The 7,133-nt window shown below is 36.4% G+C and overlaps 2 long non-coding RNA genes across 2 annotated transcripts; both read right to left on the reverse strand.

Annotated features, from left to right (window-relative positions):
* LOC109822296 lies at positions 1,194–2,590 on the reverse strand. The gene is made up of 2 exons (XR_002242074.1): positions 2,353–2,590; positions 1,194–1,581 (listed from the first exon to the last, which is right to left on the reverse strand). It is a non-coding gene; the product is annotated as an uncharacterized LOC109822296 (long non-coding RNA).
* On the reverse strand, positions 3,626–4,172 carry LOC109822324. The gene is made up of 3 exons (XR_002242080.1): positions 4,056–4,172; positions 3,864–3,969; positions 3,626–3,767 (listed from the first exon to the last, which is right to left on the reverse strand). It is a non-coding gene; the product is annotated as an uncharacterized LOC109822324 (long non-coding RNA).

A 7,133-nucleotide genomic window follows, 5' to 3' on the forward strand; every position in this document is an offset into this window, starting at 1 on the left:
CTATGCAGTAGTGATCTATGCTTTAATCATGCTTAAAATCCTAAAATTTTTGATATAAAGGGGATTGCATGTAGATCAAGATAATTTAGACCCTGGATCTGGGATGTTTGGTTCTGAAATCATGATTAAACGAAATTATATTAGTTCTAGACTAATATGCAAGCATGTTTCATATTAACCTAATCGAAAATTAGGGTTTATGTTAAATATTGGTACAAATAAGGGGATTAAATTAAGTTGGTCAAATCAAGGGTTAAATAATCATGGTGATGATTCTTTTGTTTAATATTTACTAGTTTTATAATGTGTTAAAGTATGAAAATCGTGCAACGTTTGCAAATATGCTGTTGGTGCATGTTCCTGTGCAGGTTTTGACTTAGTAGTCGACTACTACGTGAAGTAGTCGACTACTAAAGTCTGAATTAACTTAACAGAGATTGAGTCAATACAGAGTAGCCGACTAATGTTCTTATTAGTCGACTACAAATTTTTGAGTCGAGTATAATAGAGTCTGGTAGACTTAGTGTAGTCGACTATTAAGCTTAGTACACTACAACAAAATACATCATTGCCGATGAAAGAAAAACATCGGCAAAAGTTTAAAAAACATCGGGAAAAATCTTTCCCGACGCAAAATGTAACGTCCCTAACGCGTCACCAAAAGTGCATCAAAGAAAATATTTGGCGACGCAAACATACTGCGTCGGTAAAAGTCAACACTTTTGGCGACGCTTGATCCGTCGGAAAAAGTACAACTTTTAGCGACGCATAATATTTTATGTCGGCAAAAGCATGCAGAATTTTTTTCATATGCGTCGGCAAAAGGGCAATGCGTCGGCAAAAGTATACTTTTGGTGACGCAGAATGGAGCGTCGTTAAAAAGCTTATCTTTGGCGACGCATGATTGCGTTGGCAAAAGTATAGCTTTTAGCGACGCAGAATAGAACATCGCTAAAAACTACATCTTTGGCAACGCAAGATTGCATCGCTAAAAGATATTACTTTTGGTGACAAAATATGTCGTAAGCAAAAGTGTTACATTTAGCGACGAAATATAGCATCGGCAAAAGTGTTACTTTTACTGACGCTTATCGACACTAATTTGCATTGCCAAAGTAATATATTTTCTGTCAAATACAAGCCTACACTGAATCTGAACATCCACAAAAAATTTGCTCCCATTCACATCAACATAAAAGTCTATTTTTCCATTTCCCCTTGAGCGCTAAAAGCGTTAATTTACAAACTTCCTTTTGCATACCCAAGTACATAAAGTCTCTCAAAAACAGATTACATCAAGAAAACTAGAAACAACAATCTCAAATTTGTATCATTAATTACAAATAGTTGATGACAGAAGGTACCAATGGCATCAAAGATTGACAAGCCTCCTGAATCCTTGAGCAATAGGACTTGCAGAGTGCTTGTCCATGAAGAGGAGGAATATCTTCATTAAGTGCCTGAAGAGACTTTGTTTTCTACATATGAACAGCAACACCTGCATTAAGAGCATCATGTTTGGATAGGACATGCTGCAAATCATCATTTAATGCAAGTCCCTGGCAAAGAAGATCTTCATCCCTATAAGAATTTCAAAAAAGAGTAAAAAGTTTAAGTTATGCAAATGAGGCAGGAGTAGATCATGCATGAAATAAATTGATACATCAAATCCCATCAAAGTAGAATTAACTATGGACCAACACCCTGGTCATGGAAGCCATGGACAAGAGAGGTAGCTTGCCACAATCCCAAAAAGAAAAGTTTCAAATTATTCAAATTCCCAGGAAAGACTATAAGGGGGAGATGATAGATTTGTAAAGGGGAATTACAGTAGCTATGTGCCATAGAGAATGTCGAGAGTCAAAACAAAACCAATTCTCACAGTTGGGGAACCGGGGGTTTTTAGTATAGTCTGTAATATATAATAAAAATAATGAAGATATTTCACAGCATGAAATATCACAACCATGCTAAACTATCAAGAAAGCATAATATTTCAACATAAAAGATTAGACGACACCGAAAAACTTTTACTTATTTTCTATGTGTCAATAGAGGTAAAAAGGAGAGCGAATTGGATCTACTGTTGCCTCAATTCTTTTAGGCTAAAGCGTAACTTTCTTCAACCCACTAAGTTTCACCGGCAGAAACCTTAAAGAACTAACCTCTGATCATCCAAGCTAAGTTCATTATCATAATAAATTTGATTGCAATGTGCTCTACTCAGACTTGACAGAATTTTGTAGCTTTTTTTTTTCTTTTTCCTTTCTTATTTAAGAAAAAGAATGGATCTGATACACATCCGAGCCACCTACATTCATAAAACTTGATTGGTTACAAACAAATACATACCATTCCCAACCATAAGATGGTAGCTATCTCAAGTCTGATATGATTTACATCACCAAGAAACAAACCACAACCAATATTACTTGTAGCTTATTTTATATAGGAGATAGGAAATGGGTGCTAAAGAGCAGCACCATGAACGGGACAAAAGCTTTCCTTTTACTTTGGCAGTGAATCTCTGCTATCGATCACGGGATAAGAGCTTGTGTTCTTCCATATGGCTTTAGGATGTATCAGTGCGATTTTGTTGCTGTCTTAAACAAGTGTATGGTTTTGCATGATATTATTATTTATGTTCATATCCATATGAGTATCACCAGATGAGGATGGGCAAGTTTGGGAAAGAGAAAAACATATGAAGGGGAAGAAAGCAGAGAGCACATGTGGAGAATTTACATACTTGTCCTATTTGGATGAAAATTTCCAACTAAGGTTTGTACTTACAGTAGATTTGCATCTTCTGTACATTCACTCGTACAATTCTTTCTAATGTTCTATATCTGCTCCAAACCTCTGTGTGTGGCATCATGGTTTTCGCTTTGTTGGGATAAATCAATCAAACAAGAGAAAAATGTGCGACGAAAAACTAAAATAAAAGTAAACACCATAAGACACCAAAGTTTCATGTAGTTTTGCTTTGAAACAGACAACCCCGAGCTAAGAAGAGATTTAGGTTGACAAAGAGATCAAGATCACTTTGTCAACCTGAAAAGTGATCTTAACACCCCTATAGTTTCTTTCATTGAACATATATCAAGCTATAAGATCTATAGAAGATACCCTTTTGCCTCTGAAAAAATGACATGAAACTTATTATCGCACCCAACAGTCAGAAGAAACTTCTAGAACATCTACCAACACCACCAAGTACGTAATCACCAAAATAAACTGATTCCATATGCTTTACTCATAACAAATAGTCGATGTTTAAATTTTAAATTCCTAGCATTAAATTTAATAGTGTATATCTAGAAACCATAAATAAGTCTAATAATAAAAAATTAAATGCAAGTCTGACCTCATCTCGATGAGAAATCTTTACTACCACCATTCGCTGCAGGCTGGCTACGTGCAAATAGCTGATGCACTAAAGCCTCAAGATCAGCAATCTTTTGGGCTTGTGCATTCATCTGCTCAGCTTGTACGTTCATCTGCTCGGCTTGTGAGGCAATCTGTTCGGCTTGTGAGGCAATCTGTTCGGTTTGCACAGCTACTGTCTCCTTTAAAGCCACGACCTCAGTATCTCGCTCAGCTGACTTTGCAATAGACATGATAGATGAACTCCCTCGAAGGTGGATCCCATACCCCTTCAGGTAACCTGGCCTCCTTCCAAGTACCTCAATGGAGATCTCAAACTCATTCATCGGGGATGTAACTTCGGGCTGAGATTGTTCGATAGTCTTGTTGACTAATCGCTCCTGTCATTTTTAAAGATGTAAGATCCATATTATTAATGAATAGATATAAGTTTTTTGTATAGATTGATTTAACAAAAGTAAATTGGACATACGTACATAGGTATCTTGTGCTTTCTCGTTTACCCATACTTTCCTTTTTTTGGTAGTGGGTTTCCTTGTAAAATTCCGCAAAAGAGGGAACTTGCCCATCATTTTTTGATTTCTGTAATTTAATAAATTTATCATTAAGGTTGTTAATAACTATTTATAGTCTATTTAAAAAGTAAAAACTTATAAAGCAAAACTTACAATTAGTGACATCGCTGCTGCAAATGATCGGGAACCAGATATATGATTGTAGGGCAACTTTGATCGACTCACCTTCGCTTTATCAGATTTTGTCTAATGACCAATATAAAATATATTATTAAAATATATAACAACAGGATTCCAAAATTAACATGATAATTTAATAAAGTGATTTGAGATCTATACCTTTCATTCTTCAGTTTGCCACACATCGATCATCGATACCTAATCATTGGGATCCACACACTTCGGTGGATGGTTCTTGGGATCAGGTACTCCCTTTTCTATTAAACCAAGATAATAGGCATGCAACTCATGCTTCCATTTTCTATATATACTCTGACACTTTTTCTTTATAGAATCTTGGATGACTAGGTCGTTCTCATAGTCCCCAACATTAAATCTTTGCTACGAGTACAGTTAAGCATGAATATACATATAAGCATTAATATATCTTTGCTACAAGTACAGTTAAGCATGAATATACATATAAGCATTAATATATCTTTGCTACAAGTACAGTTAAGCATGAATATACATATAAGCATTAATATGATATATATGTATGATCTTTGCTACAAGTACAGTTAAGCATGAATATACATATAAGCATTAATATGATATATATGTATGCTTTGGTCAGTGCTTGAAAGCTTGGAAGTGACATGATAATTTCCATTATTTTGAAAAGATAAAAAGTCATAAAGTTGCAGTATGGAGATTGGAGAGCAACTTTTCTTGCCTCCACTCATTAGATAAAACCCCATAGAAATTAGTTCTGAGCTTGGGTCACCCAATAAACTACCCTTCCCTTCACTCACCCTGAGTATGACCCAAAATTTCAATTCTAGCAAACTGGAACAAAATCTCTCCATCTAACATTACCAGACCACAAATATTTTCCATATTGCATTTATTTCTAATCCCCAAACTAGAAGGTTCCAAACATATGGGCATTTTTCTGTAAAAATTTTAGTAAGAACCATTAGTATGTTCTTCCCACCTCCGTATACCAGAACTTTAATAATAAAAAGCAATGACAACTTAAAAATCATGACAATTAGGAGAATCCATTACTTCTGCAGCCACTTACCAAGCAGACCAAATTCACCTTCCTTAAAACTAGAACAGCTAAACCTCCATACGACTATATACAACCACCCGATTCATCAAGTAATAAAACATGAAACTTTTGCTGAAAATTTCTCCTGACCTTTTCATATGCTTTGTCACCATGTATGCAACCAAAACACAGACTTCAAGTAGGACTGTAAGCAGAAAGAATGGAATAACTGGAAAAAATCATATTGTCTAGAAAGACATCTATCCACTAACTAATCAACTTAATGCCGTTTGTGTAGATTTTCTTTTGCCCTAAATATACAATGTGTATCAAATTGTTTGTAAATCAATTTGTAAACAGGAAATGTTACTGGTATGGAGATACACTAGAGTAGATTGGATACTGATACATATTAATCCTAGAAAAGGAATGAATCTTAAATAGAGAGGAAAAAATTGCTATGTACTGGGACCATTGTTTACTTGATCCTCAAACAGCGTGGCATATCCTTTTGCGTGTTTATGTGTTTGTTTTGTCAAAAATCATTTCCTTGTGGCTTCCGTCTAAGGACCCTTACACTACGCCAACACTCCTGAGTTATGGAGAGAGTCGACAGTTATAATTTTATAGTCTAACATGCCCTCCCAAAACCTGGACCCACACAGCACTACCATTTTTTCAAAAACTGCTTTAAATTTGTGGCTTAATATTATCATCCAAACATTACACCTAGAACAGTTGGCAACCTTAAATTCAATATGTGCCTTAATATTATCCAAGGCTGGAAGTACCAATTAGTCATTAACAAATAACTAGTAGCGGTCATGGGATTTTAGTCAGTTTTTTTTTGAACTGAAAAAGCAGGGTTAAAAGCCCTGCTCATATAGTGATATTATTAAGAACCAAAAGCAGTTACAAAAGAGCATCACAAAACTAGGTGTAGAACCAGTAAAAGTGCAGCAGATAAGGAGTGGACATATGTCGACACCTACCAAACTGAACCCGCAGCGATACTACAGAAGGAAAGTACATATTACATACTTACATGAAAAGATAATAGCAGCCTACAAGAGAACTTAACAAACTAGTAAAAGGAGTGAACAACAACAGTTTTCCAACATTTGGGAAGATATCCTTATCCAACAGAGTTTATGGAGTGGCCTGGGATAGTGAACATGGGGAAAGGTTGTCCCCAGCTGCCTTGACATTCTTGTTTGCAAGCTCCTGAATTCCAAGCTTTGAAGCAGCCCTGCGCAGTCTCCTCGCGAGCCTCTCCTCCTCGGCACCTGTCCAAAATATTGTATATCTCCCAATATTAGAAGCAATGTGAAGAGGATTTGATTGACTTTCCTTGAAAATAAGAGCATTTCTACTGAACCAGATCCACCAGCAAGTACAAGGCAACAGAAACTTCCAAATAATTTTGATGTCCGAGCACAGATTGGGAGATTTATGGAACAATATCAGCTCCTCTATGGACTGAGGCCAGCAGATTGTGGGAAGAGAGGGAAGGATGTAGGACCAGATTTCACGAGTAAATGAGCATTTAATAAAAAGGTGATCATGGGTTTCTACTTCCAGTTTGCAGAAAGGACATCTCGGGTCGCGTGTCCAGCCCTTTAGGATCAAGTTTGCTTTCGTGTTCAGCTTCTTGTTGGAGATAATCCAAAATAGAACTTTTACCTTGGTTGGAATGGAAGATTTCCAGATCGTATTGAAGAATTTAGATTTAATGCCCCCTGAATTGACGAAGGAGTAGAAGGATTTGACTGAGAAAATCCCCGATGGGAGGAGCATCCACCTGAGCTCGTCTGGAGCCGAAGAGATGCTAATGTTGCAAGATGCTAGAAGAGAGAGAAGATGGTTGAGATCTGACCTTTCTGGGGGTAAAATTCCTCTTCTGATGAGAGGATGCCAAGACCAAACATTGTTAATCATTCTACCTTGGGATCTGATACAGCAGCTCTGTGAGAGAGCTAACTTATAAGCTTTTGGAAATAGGCTACAGAAGGAGT

Source organism: Asparagus officinalis, chromosome 8 (genome assembly GCF_001876935.1).
Source record: "Asparagus officinalis chromosome 8, Aspof.V1, whole genome shotgun sequence".
NCBI lineage: Eukaryota > Viridiplantae > Streptophyta > Magnoliopsida > Asparagales > Asparagaceae > Asparagus > Asparagus officinalis.